This window comes from Panthera pardus, unplaced genomic scaffold (genome assembly GCF_024362965.1).
Source record: "Panthera pardus isolate Hobbes unplaced genomic scaffold, ASM2436296v1 HiC_scaffold_17, whole genome shotgun sequence".
Classification (NCBI taxonomy): Eukaryota; Metazoa; Chordata; class Mammalia; order Carnivora; family Felidae; genus Panthera; species Panthera pardus.
In genome coordinates this window covers 69,008,676-69,027,473 of record NW_026526732.1, presented here as the reverse complement: position 1 = coordinate 69,027,473, position 18,798 = coordinate 69,008,676, and positions in this window count along the sequence as shown.

Sequence of the window (18,798 nt, the reverse complement as noted above, 5' to 3'; positions counted from 1 at the left end):
CATTGAGTCTTTCTCCTAGAGCTCTAATATTCATAACTATGGTATTCTATGAATTCATTTATCAACACATATTTAGAAGCAAAGTTTATGTAATTTGGTGTATAATCTTAACAATTGGTCACATCAACAGCAACCAAGAAAAAATATAAGCTTATATTTTTGGTGTACTCATTTCCATTTTAAAAATAAAAAAAATTCCTTAATTATTATATATATATATATATATATATATATATATATATATATTACCCTAATACTAATGACTCTGTTATGAGTCACCCAAACAAATCTTCAGCTTCATGGAAAAATTTTGATTTGCCTCCGAAACGTTAGTTATTGATAAATGCAAAGATAATACAAATGAATATTGTTACTTCTCTCTTTCATGTGTTGTTTGGTTGGTTATATGTTTTCTATTGGATTTGATCTATTTTATTATTTTTTAAATGCCAGGTTTTTTTTAAGTTTAAGTTTATTTATTTATTTATTTAGAGAACAAGAGAGAGCGCAAGTGCACACGTGCCTGTGCAAAAGCGTGTGAAGGGCAGAGAGAGAGAGGGAGAAAGAGTGGGAGAGAGAGAGAATTCCAAGAAGCTCCACACTGTCAGCGTGGAGCCTGATGTGGGGCTCAAACCCATAAATTGTGAGATCATGACCTGAGCCAAAATGAAAAACCAGACGTTTAATCCACTGAGCTAACCCAGACACCTCAATTTTATTATTTCTTATAATTATGAATACACTTACACATTACCAAAGGTCATTTAACCAATCAGTCAGTGTAACATCACCTGATAGAGTCATATATTTGGATACACTGGATTTTTTTTAAAGATGAATTTTGAGGGCTAATAGTATGCATTTATTATTATTATGAAATATCAAAACAGTGCTGCTAGAAAGTGAAGGACTTTGTTATTTCACATTTTAATTTATTAAGTTTATTGCCTATTATTAGAATATCTATTTTAAGAGAAGTTGAAAATGTACTAATTTCCATTTTTTTAAATTACAAGAATAAATAAAATTCTAATTTAGACTATGAGAGGGTATTTTTATTTGTTTTTTAATTTTTTATTAAAAAAATTTTTTTTACTGTTTATTTTTTATTTTTTGAGACAGAGACAGAGTATGAACAGGGGAGGGGCAGAGAGAGAGAGGGAGACACAGAATCTGAAAGAGGCTCCAGGCTCTGAGCTGCCAGACAGAGCCCGACGTGGAGCTCGAACCCACGAACCATGAGCTCATGACCCCAGCCGAAGTCAGACGCTTAACCGACTGAGCCACCCAGGCACCCCTGGTTTTTAATTTTTTTAATATTTATTTATTTTTGAGAGAGAAAGAGACAGAGACAGAGAGACAGAGAGACAGAGTGCCAGCAGGGAAGAGGAAGAGAGAGGCAGACACAGAATCTGAAGAAGGCTCCAGGCTCTGAGCTGTCAGCACGGAGCCCAATGCAGGGCTTGAACCTATGAACCATGAGATCATGACCTGAGCTGAAGTCAGATGCTTAACCAACTGAGCCACCTAGGCGCCCTGAGAGGATATTTTTTAAAGAAAATTTGGTGGAGGGAGGGAATCATGAATGCAAAGAGGGTAGAAGAAATGGGGAGAGAAGAAGAAAAGGGAGATAGGTTGAGAGAAAGCTCATCCAAAGGAAGTTCCTTTTGCTAGGTAGAAGGAAATAATTTATAAGATGAAGTAGCAAAGGCCTAAGACTGTGTCAGCCAGAAACGGGTGTGCATTCATTCTCTTGAATGAGAAAAGACTGTCAAAGATCATTTAAGAATTAGAAAAGAGGGGCGCCTGGGTGGCTCAGTCCGTTGAGCGTCCGACTTCGGCTCAGGTCACGATCTCATGGTCTGTGAGTTCAAGCCCCGCGTCGGGCTCTGGGCTGACTGCTCAGAGCCTGGAGCCTGCTTCCGATTCTGTGTCTCCCTCTCTCTCTGACCCTCCCCCGTTCATGCTCTGTCTCTCTCTGTCTCAAAAATAAATAAACTTAAAAAAAAAATTAAAAAAAAAAGAATTAGAAAAGAAGGATGAATTAATATTAACAATGTAGAGAAAAACTTTTATTTCCCTTATTTGGGTCGGACTGAAGGAGACAGAACAGAGGTAGGAAGGATGGCAGAGAGAGAGAGAGAGTTCCAAAAGGTCAGATAGAAAATGTGTGGCATTTTTACTGTGTATTAATAGTAACAAATATGACCTAGATTCTCTGTGGTATGATTTTATAATAAGATAGGGGTGAAGTATATATTAGTAACTCCGGGGGATGAAATAGCAAAGGTTATAATAAAAAGAAATATTGGTAGACCAAAAATGAAGAAATTCCTCCTTTTGTTTTGTTTTGCTTGTTTGGAAAAGGTATTATTGAATAGCTGCTAATTAGCCTCAGCCGCTGATATCCATCTGCAAACACTCTCTCAACTATTCCACTAGGATGTAGACCCAGAGATGAAGTAGAAGAGAGAACAGACACGAACTATTCCAGAAAGATAAATCTTTTCCAGTCCTTCCAGCCAAAATATCTATAAATTTGAAAGCATCAGGATTGATTGCCCTTGATCTTCAGCCACTCGCCAACATAAAGGATATCACATTGAATTTCAAAGCCTCTCAAAGCTTGTGGAGCCACAGTATTCTCCTTCCCACCCTTTCAAGGACTTGTATTTACGAGAGTCTATTATCAAAGGAAAACATGCCCTCAGACAAGTGCAGGGAAAAGGCACCCAAGTGACCAGGCAATTCCCCATCTTTCTCTTTGAGCCTGAGATGTTAGCTCAGAGCTTGAGGAAACCTCTGAGCTTTCTGGGAACGTAGCCTCTCTGGGTAATTCATTTGTTTTCTGCGCTAGCCTAAGCAGACCTACCTCTAGCAACTTAACCCACTAAAAACAAAACGAACAAACAAGCAAACGAAAAAAAAATTAAAAAAAAGAAGACAAACACAATCTGTACCTAGTTTTTATGTGTAAATATTTTCACCTAAATCCTAAAACTTGATTCTAAACTGCTCACCATTTTCCTGCATGCTTGGTTAAGATGGAGGTCAGGCGCTAACTGTTTAATTTTGATTGGCAAGGCTTGCATCCATTTTTGCTGCTTGAGGATAGATTAGATGACCAGGAACAAGATGAAGAGAATCATATGGGGCCAGTCCTTCAGTGTGTCGGTGGCAGAGAAAGGCCGCAAAGAACCTGATTGCTCATGCCTGATTACTCAACTGTTTTAATCTCCTTAGATTTTTAAATTATGCCACTCACTTCCTAAAAAATTGAGATCTGTAATTTACAATTTTGCAGAAAAGTACTGTTTTGTCTTAATTGTTTTTAAATTATTCCAAAATCGGGGCGCCTGGGTGGCGCAGTCGGTTAAGCGTCCGACTTCAGCCAGGTCACGATCTCGCGGTCTGTGAGTTCGAGCCCCGCGTCAGGCTCTGGGCTGATGGCTCGGAGCCTGGAGCCTGTTTCCGATTCTGTGTCTCCCTCTCTCTCTGCCCCTCCCCTGTTCATGCTCTGTCTCTCTCTGTCCCAAAAATAAATAAAAAACGTTGAAAAAAAAAATAAATTATTCCAAAATCCCCTCTGGTTATTAAACTGTATGCCTCTGAATTTCTTTACAGCTTCAAGATATGTAAACTAATTCTAGTATGTTGGAATTGGGCAGCTATGATCATATTTAGCTTGTTCTAGGTATTTTTTATAGTGTATTTTCATCATGGAAGGTATCTTCTAGGCTTTGTCATCTATCTTTCCATAATTGTCTTCTCCACCCATCCTTTATTTAACACAGTGATTTGCTTTAACACAATGTTACTTTATCAGTTTCATTATAATATTCTCAAGGAAAAATTAGCAAACCTGTACATGGAATTTCTTATGTTAAAACATCAGTTTCGTATATAAAGACAGAATAGTGTGGTCTGCTGAATCGCTACTAAACATTTGAAAAATTCTTATATCCGGCGGAAAAAGAAATGACACAGTGCATGAGCCATTCTATAATTAATTACTACCTGGTGAGATACCAACCAAAAGACCAATTATATTTCTACGTTAGCAGTTTTCTAAGTTCTAGCTTATAAATGTACCATTTTGGTCATCATAATTTCTATTTTGAAATATGGTATGTAATCTATCTATGTTAATTGTAACACCTTTAACTTCAAACAACATATGAAAATAAGAAGGTCTCTTTTTCTCTGTAATAGTATTGATGTTTTTTCCTGAGGTAAATAAGAGACTTTCTAAAAAAAAAAAAAAACCTGTATTTTAAAGGGAAAGAGAGTAAGGTTTATAGACCTGCAATAAATTGATCTCTGAAGAGAGACACATGCTCTTTAAATACTTTTCTACCATAAAAACAATTCCCCATAAGAAAAATTCTGTAATTTTTTTTTTTCGCAAAAAGAACTATTGTCTCTGCTCTTCATATTAAGAACACAATCCATTATTTTTATCTTACAACCTTCTTTACATCTCAGGTAGATGCAGACTGATTTCATAAGCCATCATTTGAGTGTGGGCATTATAATCTTCAGTACTCCGATTTTATCCATTAAGAGTATGAAAAACCTGTGGGAAGGCTTTAAAATACTTTTTCTTCTTAAAAAAAAACTCTTGGAGTTCACAACTCAGCAAGAGCTTAATTAAAACCAATAGGGAAAAATTTTTTAAATGTTTAATGCAAACTACTAGTTTTGTTTTTCTAAAACTTCTATTTCTTCACACCCTCCTTTTCTTCAGGAAGCATCTCTTAAGAGTGTACTATATGTGTGGCCCAATATTAGGCAGTAAGTTGTGTTATTAAGCAAGCAAAGCTATGAATCTAAAAGTGATATTAAAACCAGGCGAAAGTGACCTTTCTCAAGGCAAGTCCATACCAAGGGGCCCCAGGGCTGCAGTGCTCTTGAGCTGGCAAACTTGAAGCCACGTGATTACTGTGGCTGTAACAGTTATTCCTTACAAGCTATAAGTTTCCTTTCTCACATCTCCACATGGTTCTTCATCTGCAATAAAGCACTTATTTTATTACATCCATATTTGTCTCAAAAAAAAAACAAAAAACAGATGTTTTCAATACGATTATTGGATAAATTTTGGCTAAATGAAGCCAAAACAAATCCTGCCATTGATCTCTTGTGAACTTCTGGGCCAAGGTCACAGTGCTCTGGAGTTTATCTTCCTGGTACAAGGGTATGAGCTCATCTTTCAGAGTGTGTTAACTTCCTTTAGGGGTGCAGAACACCATATGGCACACAGAGAAAGTGCTGAAGGAGTGACACATAGTGAATCTGTGTTTCTAAACCTTGTCACTTGGGAAGACTCAAAAACAGATTCCTAAGTCTCTCCCAAATGGCCACATCATAATCTCCTGGGATGTGTCCACAAATCAGAATTTTTTTCAAACTCCCCAGCTGACTAGATTGATCAGGCATGCTTGCAAAATACTGCAGTACAAGCAAACAAGAGAAGTTGTCTTAAATACTTTCTGGGGAAAGCATACTTTATAAATAAAAGTGTTAAAATTTGTTAGAACTGACACATCTCGGATTGGAAAGATAAGTTTAGGCTTTAATGACCCCAGTAGGATTTTAGCAGCTTGAAACTGAGGTAAAGTCTATACTGAAGTTTCCCATGAAATAGATTAGTAACAATCATTATACGTTCACAGAACTGAGATACACTGCCGTCCTCTTCCTATGTCCACTAAAGAGGGAGGGGTATTGGGGCGTCTGGGTGGCTCCATCAGTTGAGTGTCTGACTTCGGCTCAGGTCATGATCTCATGGTTCATGGGTTTCCAGCCTCGCCCTCATGTCAGGCTCTGTGCTGACAGCTCAGAGCCTAGAGCCTGCTTCAGATTCTGTCTCCCTCTCTCTCTGCCCCTCCCCCACTTGTGCTTTGTCTCTCTATCTCTCTCAAAAATAAATAAACATTATTTTTTTTTAAAAAGAGGGAGGGGTATAGGGTTGTGAGGGTTCCACAATTTAATGTTTGTCCCCCACAACGGAAAAGAAAAGGTGACTAATTCAAATCTGATGAAAACCCAAAACACATCTCATCTGATGCTGTGGGCTAGGTGACAAAAGTCATCTCTGGTAAATATTGTGTTATTTTATTGTGGTAAAACTTAAAAATGATTTATAGTTCAGAAAATGATTTTGCAAGATACATGGATAGAACCCCATATCACACACCCAAATCCTGCCAGGAAGAATGTTTATCTTGCTTAATATAGTTATGGCATATGTCCTTTAATGAAAATCATTTGGTCCCTTCTAGACAGAAAACTAAAAGAGGGGCTCCTGGGTGACTCAGTTGGTTGAAAAACTGACTCTTAATTTCTGCTCAGGTCATGACCTCAAAGTCTGTGAGACTGAGCCCTCAGCTTGGAGCCTGCTTGGGATTATCTCTCTCCCTTTCTCTCTGCCCCACCTTCTCTCTCTCTCTCTGTCTCTCTCTCTCTCTCTCTCTCTCTTTCAAAATAAATAAACATTAAAAAAAATGTAAAACAAAAGTTCCAGTCTACTCTCTAGATAGAAAACTCAAAAAGTTTGTTGACATCACTATAGTTTGCTTATAAAATATGTACTTCCTAAACAAATTCCTTAGAGATGGAAAGTATCAATTTTAATAATTCCTTCTTTGAAAAAAGTTAATAATTGCTGAGACACAATACTTTCAGCTTTAGAACCATGTTCTATCATAGTTGGTTATACCCAAATGCATCAGATAAAATTATTCTTTTTCTTATATGTTTTGAAAAGTATTTATGACTTTCTATATGCACTTTGTATTTCCCACTGTACAAGATTTTGTAGTTTAATAACTTGGTTCCTATTTCTATATCAGAGACTATACTTTTTTATCCTTTCACCTTTTTATTATTTTCCTAGGACTATATTAAATCTGCCAGTCTTCAATTCAGGAACTATTTATTGAGGTTGTATTAAGTATCACAACACTGTACTAAGGCCTTGGGACACCGTGACGGGTAAAACCAACCTTTAAAGTACTATCTTGATGATGCTTCAAACTGAGAAAAAATATTCCATGTTCAAAAGCTTTTGGCTTAATACACCTGAAAAACCTCATCATTATAGGAGCTTAGCATTAAAAAGAACTCTTAAGATCAAACATATGAAACCCACATTCACTCTGGACCATTTGTCCAACCCAGGCTTGAAGATTTCTTTCAATAGGGACTCCTTATTTTAGAAAACCTCAGCTGTTACGAAATGACTTTTAATTCTGAGCTATAATTGATTTCCTTAATATGCTGACCATCGATAATAGTTGTTCTTTTCAAGTAGCATGGAACAAGATCATCTGTCTTCAGTAACATTTATGACTTCACAAGCATGTTCCAAAGCACTCCTTTTATCACTTACTGTATTTAACTATTATTATTATTATTATTATTATTATATTTTGCTTCTTTCTGTCACTTTCTTCTACTTATTTTGAGAGTTACTGATTATTATACTGTTTTTCTCCTTCATTTCCTGTTTTCTAACATCTGTTGGAATGAATAATTATATTTTTATTAGTCATTTTCCCCTTTACTGGTTTGAAACTTGTATCTTTCAATTTTATCCTTTTTTTTTTAATTTTTAAAAAGTTTATTTGCTGATTTTGAGAGTGAGAGAAAGACAGAGAGAGAATCCCAAGCAGGTTCCGTATTGTCAGCACAGAGCTCAACATGGGGCTTGATCCCATGAGCCATGAGATCATGACCTAAGGCAAAATTAAGAGTTGGTTGCTTAACTGAGTCAACCAGGTGTCCCTCAATTTTATCCTTTTAGTGGTTATATCTCTGTCATGTGTGAGCTACATAAGAGAGGTAGAATACACTACTTCAAAAATCCGTGATCCACCCTGCATTTCCAGTAGCATTTTTCTTCTACCTTATTTTAAAATGCCTGCTTTAAACTAAAAAGCAAAGAAAGCAACAAAGTGAATAGGCAACCTGATGAATGGGAGAAAATATTTGCTAACCATGTATCTGAAAAGGAGTTAATATTCAAAATATATAAGGAGATTTTACAATTCAATAGTAAAAAAAAAAATTAAAAAGTCACGAGTAGATAAATGGGCAAAGAACTTGAATAGATAATTCTCCAAAGAAGACGTATATGAGATGTTACATCACACCTTTAGGGTGGCAATTATCAAAAAAACAAAAGGTCAGTGTTGATGAGGATGTAAGAGATTGGAACCCTTGTGCACTGTTGGTACGTGTAATCTGTGACACATGGATAAACCTGGGGAACATTATACTAAGTGATAAGACAGTCACTGTAGGACAAATACCGCATGATACCACTTACATAAAGTATATAAAATAGTCAAACTCATAAAAAGGAGAGCAAAATGGTAGTTGCCAGAACCAGGGGGAAGAGGGCAATAGGGAATTGTCGTTCAAAATGTGTGAAATTTCAGCTTGTGTAAGGTAAATATATTCTAAAGATCTTCTGTATAACATTGTGCCCATAGTTAATATAATTTTCTGCACTTCAAAATTTTAGAGGGATGATCTTATGTTAAGTGTTCTTACCATCATATATATATATATATGTACATATTATATATATATGTACATATATTTTATATATATATTTTTTGAGAGAGAGAGGGGGTGCATGTGTGACAGCATGACTGGGCACATGAGCAAGGGAGGAGCAGAGGGAGAGGGAGAGAGAATGTTAAGCAGGCTGTACCCTGGGATTGATCTCAAGACCGTTGATCATGGCCTAAGCCAAAATCAAGAGTAGGACACTAAACCTACTGATTCCTCCAGGTACACCATAATATATATTTTTAAGCTACAGATTATCATTTTTTTTTAATTTTTTTTTAAAGTTTATTTTTGAGACAGAGAGAGACAGAGCATGAACGGGGGAGGGTCAGAGAGAGAGGGAGACACAGAATCTGAAACAGGCTCCAGGCTCTGAGCAGTCAGCACAGAGCCCCACGCGGGGCTCAAACTCACATACCACGAGATGGTGACCTGAGCCGAAGTCGGACGCTTAACCGACTGAGCCACCCAGGCGCCCCCAGATTATCATTTTTTTTTTTAATTTTTTTTTTCAACGTTTTTTATTTATTTTTGGGATAGAGAGAGACAGAACATGAACAGGGGAGGGGCAGAGAGAGAGAGAGACACAGAATCGGAAACAGGCTCCAGGCTCCGAGCCATCAGCCCAGAGCCTGACGCGGGGCTCGAACTCACGGACCGCAAGATCGTGACCTGGCTGAAGTCGGACGCTTAACTGACTGCGCCACCCAGGCGCCCCCAGATTATCATTTTTTAAAAAAATATTTGGTAACAGATTTCATTTAGAAATGCTTATCTTTTTCTTGTATACCATCTCATTTCTGTTTTTCTTTTTCTTTTTTTTAAATTATTTTTTACATTTATTTATTTTTGAGAGACAGAGCACAAGTGGGGAGGGGCAGAGAGAGAAGGAGACAGAATCCGAAGCAGGCTCCAGGCTCCGAGCTGTCAGCACAGAGCCTGACACGGGGCTCAAACTCACAAACCGTGAGATCATGACCTGAGCCAAAGTTGGATGCTCAACCAACTGAGCTACCCAGGCGCCCCTCTGTTTTTATTTTTCTTTAGCAGTTCTTTCAGATAGGGTATGAGACTAGTAAAATATCAATTTTTTATGTATGAAAATGAATATTTTACCATTATTGTTAATTAATGTTTTGTCTGGGTTTAGTATTTTAGGTTGGTCTTTAATGCTTCAAAATATTAAAGGTATTTTTCATTGTCCTCTGGTATTTTTACATTGCTGAAAATCATGCCATTGTTCTACTTTTCATTTCTGTGGAGCCAATGGAACATTCCCTTTGTGGCCCCGAGGTAATTTTTTGTTTGTTTTTGGTGTTCTCCAACTTCACAACAGGAATTTGAATATTGATTGTTTCCATTTACTCGCTCAGGACTCAGTGTTCTCCTGCAATTTTTCTTTTTAAATGTTTATTTATATGTTTTGAGAGAAAGAGAAAGAAAGGGTCAGAAAGGGAGGGAGAGATAGAATCCCAAGCAGGCTCCACACTGTCAGCACAGAGCCCTATGCTGAATCTCAGAACAGTGAGATCATGACCAGAGCTGAAATCAAGTCAGTTCCTTACCTAACTGAGCCACCTAGGTGCCCCCTTCTGTAATTTATTTTACTTTTCAATGATCACTCCTAGAAAATTCTCAGCAATTTTCTTATCAAATATCACCTTTTCTTTGTTCTTTTCTTTTATACATTCTCTTTGACCTTTGTTACATTTTCTCAGCCTTCTGTTACATTTTTCTTATATTTATGGTGCTTCATTCTGAGTGATTTTCTCAGAACTATTCTCTAGTTTTCTAGTTTCTATCTGCTCCTCAGTTGGGTATTTGTCTACTTCACCATTTTGCCTTGACTAATGTTATATTCATTGTTTTGGAAGAATATTTACAACATGCCTGTAGTATTTCTCATATTTGCAAAGAATTTTGTTCACAAAGTTTCATAATTTGCCTTTGACAATTCTTTCAGATAATTAATAAAGTTGGAAGCATTCAAGAGAAGACCAGACATTGACCCAGAGATCATTAGAGGTTTTATTTATAGTCTATATATGTTAGTGAGGTTTTTGAAATAATTATGGAAGTACAGGGAATTTATTTAGGGTTAATGCTAAATGTATGTTCCCTGCTAGTCATTAACCCTCAGGCAATATCTCACTCCTAGGTCATTAATGTAATTATAAGACAAACATATAAAAACAGCATAGGTGTACTAGTATATATATTTTTGTACTTAAGTGGCATTATCATAATTGGTGTGTGTAGGGTATTTCTGGGAATTTGCGATTAACTCGTCCTTTAAAAATCAGTTGATTAGATTATCTTTCATTTTCAATTCACCTTATTATAATTAACTTGTGCTTATAAGTACAGTTCGAGTAATGTGAGAGTATCAGAAGTTGTTTTCAATTATAAACTTCATATTGTAGTTAAATTGGAAGTTTACTATTAAATTGAAAACACATATTATTAGGACCATCTCATTCTGATGGAGAAAACTTCAATGTGCCATTTCTGCTAATCATGTGGAGGTACAGATGTTAAAGAGGAAAGAAATTGTTCTGATAGTTCATACCATGTGTCCCAGTAAGAATATCTTAACTTGAAATTGTTTTAGATATTTTAACAGCTGCTGGGTCTCTGATTGGGTTTGAAGCTCCCCTCTGACTCCTGCTACGATAGTTCAAGCCGAATGAAGTCAGCAGAACCACCCCACAGCTTTTCTTTTAAATTGCATTACAAGGCAGAGAGCTGAATGATTGCTGTATATAAGATCTATCATTTATTCCCACCAAATTAACCCTCCACCCCCACCTTCTGCCATTCAGTCTGTGCTTCTATCGCCTTCTGATGGGTAATGTTTAGCTTTTCTCTGACTTTCAGTCTAGTGTTTCCTGTGGGTATGCTGGTGCGTATGTTTGCATTCAGAATTTATTACATATCTTTTTTAATATTAGTAGCATTATCTTTTAGTTGATTTGTGGTAATTTAAAATAATAAATGCTTGTTTTTTATTCAAAATGCCACCCAAGATAAATGATGTAGGTCATAGTGGTCAACCTAATCACCAAAAGCATTGACTTGATGATCCCCTGAATGTAAACCGTACACTTAGAACCTGGTGGCTCAGATTTTATTTGAACTCTGTCTATTTTAGAACTCCACAATCATAAATTATCAAGGAAAACCAGGAATTTAGAAGAAACCTAAAAGAATGCCAAGAAAGGCCAACAAATTAAATCTACTGGACAAGAAGTAAAGGCTACTAGACAATTTGGCTAGCAGAGAAAACAAGGTGCACTGCATGCAAAGAGCTTGTTCACCAAAGTTATATATCCACAGAAAATAGAGACAGAGAGCATGTAGTAAATAAATAGAGAAAATCAAGGGTATTTCAAAATTGTCTCTGTTTCAGATTTGAGGAGCTTTGCCATTTTGGTTTTGTGATTTCAGTCTTGGTTTTGTGCATTTATTCCTTAAACCCATGGGACATAGTTACCTTGGTTACTGGAAGACTAAGTTTCTGTCTACTGCCCCTTTGAAAATAAGCCCAAGTCCCAGGATCAATGAATTCATACTGCAAATTGTGCTCTATGTTCACAGAAAAACAGAACAAGTTGATTGTAGTAAAGACCAACAGATTTAAAATATGTTGACCTCAACTGGAATCCTGTTTCTGCTACCTACAGTCTATGGGATCATGGGCAAATCACTCAATTTTTTAGTTCTTTCATACATAAAATGGCAATAACGGATAACTTGTAGAACTCTTAGAAAATTGATGAGATGAGGGGTGGTGCCTTCTGAACTATAAAAATACATGTATAATTATACACTTTATGAAATAGAAGGGCAATCTGTAGAGTAAAATATTTAGTATTCTACAAACAGAGGAAGTAAAAGCGTTGTTGCACATTGCACACATGAACTTACAGAAGCTTTGGAACCATTTTCTCTGCAGGTTATGAACCAGATGGTAAATCACCATCTGTTGGGGATGGTTTTAATGTGGCAAAGCTAGAAGGAAAGGCTAGCTAATTTTTCAGATTCTTTTCCAGCTTTATATATATATATTTAAATATTTAATAGCATAAAGGTATTTTAACTTTTCCTCTTTAAAGGTAGTTATTATTAGAGATTGTGAATTAATAAATACCTTAGTAGAAGTGCTTGGTAAAAATAATTTCTGGAATATCATTTTTTTCCCTTTTGTTTTCATATCTAAGTTTTACTTAAGAATAAAAAGAATTATTTCCAAAATACTAAACTCTATAGATTGCTAGATAACAAGTTAGGGTAGACTGTGTCTTTCTCATTGTGATCACAAGTCAGAGATATGCATTAGCTAAAGCATTACCCTGGCCATTACTCTGGATATAGAACTTCAATAAAATTGAGGTAACACAATGATAAGAACAGATGTGTCCAAGTATCTGTCAGAGTCATGCTGAAATCCACAGCTCCCCAAGATGCAAACTACAACTCTGCATAGGTTGTTTCCCAAAAGAATACCAGCTTAAGGATCTGGGGTGTGGTGGTGAGGAAAGGGACATCCATACTTTATCCAATAGTATTGTTTACAATACATACAATATACAGTATGAATATTAAATGTGTCCCAATGTTTTCAGCTTGAGTCCCAGTGATCCCAGTTCCGTGACAGGCATTATTTCTTCTGGTGCCTCCCAACTGCGCTGATGCTACCACTGCACCATTTCTGCTACCACAGTGCCACTGCCATGGATACCTTTTTGGTCAATTCCCAGGCTGATGTGGGATCTCTAATTAGACATTCACCTTTCTCCAGGATGCACAAGGTCTTCTGTCCAAGTTTCTAGAGTCCCCATGCTATGATTGGGTCTTTCCTGGATTCTGGGTGTTCTATTCGAGTCAGCTCATGGAATTTTCTTGTTGAGCTTCTATCTTGTGCTTTTGCATAAATTCTTGGCCCAACAAGGTAAAAAGTCTTTGGGAACACAACCCCCAAATTTTAAGCTCCTTTTCCGTATTCGTTCCTCTGGGGAGTATTGGTGGGATCTACTTCCCTTTCAGTCCCCAACATGGATTAAGAGCTTTTGTCAAGACTTTCCTGTCCATTACAGATTTTCTCCATTGGGTCTTCATATTTGACTCCCTCCACCCCATATCATCTTACAGCCTCTTGTGTTTAGGGTAACTCTCTTTACATATATATCTATTCACCCTAAAAATTTATTGATTTGTAGTTCTACATTTGCTATATTACAAATACCTTGTTTACTACCCACACATGATATCTAATTTATCATGTCCTAGTTTCTTCCCAGGAAGATTTCTGCAAGACCCTGTTGGAAAGGTGTCCCTTACTGATTTATTAGTTACTATTTTCTGATAAAATTTAAGAATGACTTTTAGGGAGCCTGGGTGACTCAATCGGTTAAGCATCCAACTCTTGATTTTGGCTCAGGTGATGATCTCATGGTTTGTAGGTTGGAGCCCCACATCAGGCTCCACTGACAGTGTGGAGACTGCTTGGGATTCTCTCTCTCCCTCTCTTTTCCTGCCCCTCCACTGCATGCACACTCGCTCTTGCTCTCGCTCTTTCTCTAAAAAAAATAAATTAATTAATTAACAATATATTTTTTTAAAAAGAATCAATTTTAGATAATGCAATAGATGGTGCACCTGGGAGGCTGAGTCGGTTAAGTGTCTGACTTCAGCTCAGGTCATGATCTCTCGGACCCTGAGTTTGAACTCTGCATCAGGCTGCATGTTGACGGATTGGAGCCTGGAACCTGCTTTGGATTCTGTTTCACTCTCTCTCTGTCCCTCCCCCACTCACACTTTGTCTCTCACACTTTCTCTCTCTCTCTCTCTCTCTCAAAAATAAATAAGAATTTAAAAATAAATTAAATAAATAACAGTAGAAATTATTTTGATTGTATTGATTAATTTATTAATTTGATAGATATTAATTTAAAACCTACCAAGTGTTAGGTACTAATTCAGAAATATAAAAAATTTTAAAAAGGACCCTGTTATCTTTCCATAATGTAATTTTATAAAATTAATGAATCCATAGTTCTAAATAAAATCTTTAGTCAGTGAGGAGCATGTGGCTGGCTCAGTCGGTTGAGCACCTGACTCTTGATTTTGGCTCAGGTTATGATTCCAGAGTCATGAGATCGAGCCCCACGTCAGGCTCTCTGCTGAGTGTGGAGACTGTGTAAGATTCTCTCTCTCTCTCTCTCTCTCTCTCTCTCTCTGTCTCTCTCTACCCTCTCTGCCTCTCTCCTCCACTCATGCTCTCTTTCTCTCTCTCTCTAGAAAAGTAAAACAAAACAGAACAAAACTTTAATCAATGGGATTAAAGTCCACAGTAAGTTTTTCCCCCAATCCTCACCCCGGAGCACAAATGTCCAGTCATAACTGATATTTTTAGGTCTCCACTGACACTGTCAATAGTTAAATGCCCCTTACCTGGCATTTGCAATTACAATCTGATGAAGTTCTGGAGTTTCACTAAATTTATTACCAAAATTGTCATCAAATGATTAATTGACTGGTTCCTTCCTAAACTTATTTTTTGCTCACAGATCTACTGTCCAGAATGGTAACAAGTGGCAAAATAGGGTAGGGCAGAAAGAAGCTAAGGGTCTGGGTAATCCACACAGTTGGACGATTACTCTTCATATGGTATCAGTCTGGGATGTGATAATGCAATTTTGTTGATCTCCCAGTTCTATGGAAAGAATAGTTCTTATTATTGGACTTGACAATCTGTTCCTCTTTTCTTGCCAAAATACACACACAATTTCAGGGGTGGGGGATATCTTCAGGAACATTCACCTTAACATATAAAACTCATTTCATTTTCATTTTTATTTTCTGAGTTGCTTTTAGAAGTATTTAAAATATTGGAAGTACTTAGAAATAGTTTTTGAGCTTAGTTATTCTACATTATTTTGTTAGCTTTTCTCATTTTAGTCTAAAATTTTTGGACTTGCCCTGATGGCTATTCCAAATAACACCATTTGCTTGGTATTACAGCTGTATAAAATTGCATGTGTTTTTCTTCTAACAACATTAAAACCATTTCTCTATCAAATCAGTATATGATATTAAAGAATTCTGAAAATTAGTTTCTATAAATCAGTTTTCATCAGTATGCCCTCTCTATCTTCTGCCTCTGGTTTAAAAAAAATCATGGATGTTTGGGGTGCCTGGGTGGCTCGGCCGTTAAGCATCTGACTTCGGCTCAGGTCATGATCTCACAGTCTGTGAGTTCGAGCCCCGCAACAGGCTCTGTGCTGACAGCTCAGAGCCTGGAGCCTGCTTCGGATTCTGCATCTCCCTCTCTCTTTGCCCCTCCCCTGCTCATGCTCTTTCTCTCTCTGTCTCAAAAATAGATAAAAACATTTAGAAAAATTAAAAAAAAAGAAATCATGAATATTTTAATATGTTTGCTTGTGATGCCATGAACAGTGTCATTTTCAATGAACACAGGAGTCACTGTAGTATGCAGATTGGTTATATTTATTTAAAGAATGAATCAATTATTCACTGTTCTACAAAAGTATAAAATAAAGTTTCTGCTACTAATTTAATGACTGGCAAGGTACATACACGTACACACAAACATGCCCACCTCTACACACACCCAAAGATGAGGCACTTAAGTTTTTACCTGAACACAGAAAGAATTAATCCAGATCTCTGAAAGCAAAGAAGCCCATGGTGAACTCCATTACAAAAGTCACATTATTCTAACATAAAATAGAACTTGACATTTGGCCTAATTATACTCTTCAAGTCTTTAATATTCTGCTTATCATTATGGATATTTAAATAAAGAAAACTACTCTGATACCTTTTGCCCTTTTTATGTTTCACAGTCTTCTTTGAATTAAAGAGGAAATTAAAGTTTTCTCAAGGAAAAGTTTTAATAGATAAATGAATAATATATAAAATTAATAATGCTAAACTTCCTCCTAATATTTTAGAGCAAGGAATTTTTCTATTTTAAGAAAAGCATCTATTACCCTTTCTCAAATATCTTTTAAAGAGAATAGAGTAACAAATGAGTTCTTAGGATTCCTTGCAACTTTGAACTTTGACTTATTCAATCCTAATCATCTATACCAATTCTAGAACTTTCTTCATCCTTTTTCTAGATATGGCTTATTATTGTTCTAATGGATTTACACAAATCAGAGAGTAAAGTGCTTTCCAGTGATTCATCTCATTGGACGTGGTTAAGTGCACAGGGAAATACTACATTTCAGACTGCCAGTTTGATTTATATAAAAGAACATAGAATCACTTACTTAGGTGTTACATCAATGAGACAGCCAACTGAGATCAATGCTTTTGGCATGGTAGAATTCTATAATAATTCTAAATTTCCATAATTTATTTTAGAGTTATTGAAATAAGATTTCTTTTTATCTTTCCTTTTCCAGATTTGTTTTTATTTTTTTACCATATGATTTTATTATATACCAGAGCACTCTTCCATAATATTTTCAATTTGAGTAATTTTTATAAAAAAATAATTCAGATAGAAAAAACATTAAGTAACAAGTGGCTTGTATGATTAAATTGTAAAAATGTTTCTTTACACATGGAGAAATTATTACAGTGAATAAAAAGTTGGTAAACTTTTTATTGATGGGTTCAACCAAGGTACAAGTGAAGAGTGATTTTGCTTCAGGGGTGTAAACTAAACATAATTATTTTAATTCACACTCTCTATAATTGGGCAGTTATTAGTTTTAATGCAGAGAAACAATAGATTAGTATAATTTTTGCGAGATTCTGTTTTAAAGTAAAAACATAATTCTTGCCCTGGGGAACTCATTCTTTATCATGGTTTAATTATTTAGTTCTCTATTATGTATGCCCATACTAATTGTTAATTATTGATTATAATTTGATGATTTCTAAGTTAGCTTTTCTTATGAAAATTGTACCGTAAACTCAGCACATCTACCATTATACTCATCTTCCTCTGCTACATATAAAGCAATATCTTCTACTGCCTTCACTGTACTTTGATGCACTTTTGTGTTCCTACCTTCTATGCCTTGAAACCTTACAATCAACATACCTCTCCTGCAGAACACCTACAAAGTTGCTGAGACTTACAAAATGTTTCTCTGATCCATCTCTCAAATGTATTTCCTCCATCCACTATTGCCCTTTTCCCTGCTTCTTCTTTAGTTTCTTTTTCCTTTGACTAAAGCAAAGAAAATTAGTATTCCCAATATTGGCTTTACTCCACTATATCAATTCTATATTCCACCATCAGATTAATATTCCCGAATCACAGTTCAGATAAGTAAATATCCAATTCATTTGGGTCATGATGGCTCTGCTCAAGTTTACACACTTTTATGTGGCTTGTACAGCCACTATCATAGTCCTCCCGCATAGTAGACTAATTATAAATACACCTCAAATGAATAAATGAAGGGATGAATGATGGAATGAAACCTCTCTTCACACTAACACATTTGATTATATCATAGCAATAAGTATATTACAGATACAATTATATAAATGCTGATATTATAGAACCTCTTAATGTTTGGGGGTTTTTGGTCTTGTTCTCTGTTATGTAGCCCCACATCAAACAATGAATGTTAAATGTTTCATATTCTTCAAGGCTCAAATGAAATGTTACCTTCTCCTTGATGGTTTCTAAGATGATTGCAAGTAAAGTCAAACTTTGCACCCTTGTATTTCCTTTGCCATGCACGTCATCACTGTCTTCCTTGAAGAGTTATTTAGGTATGCAATCTGAGTGTTTTGCTTCTACCACTTTTATACATAGTCATATTGACAATAGTTTCTGGATTCTACTCCTGAGCACTTACCTCACCACCACAAAAATGGGAACCTTCCTGCAAAATCGCTATTCCCAATGCGTTTCTAGATGTCCCCAAAGGTGTGCACACCAAACTTACTAAATCCAGTTCATTCCCATTCCCAGACAATATTTGACATGATCTGCCTTTGCTGGTTCAGCTTACACTTATTACCACTTAAAGAAGCCCACTGTTCATGCCCTTTTTGAGAAAAATACTGAGTATGTATTTCAACTTCTCAAGGCTTTCAAAGTTTCTGATCTCCAGAGGTCAAATTAGTGAATGGTCTAGAGCCAAAAATGGAAATAATGATCTCCCCCTAATTCTAGGCCTTGCCCACATCTGAACTTTAATAATGCAGTACTGTTCAAGTATG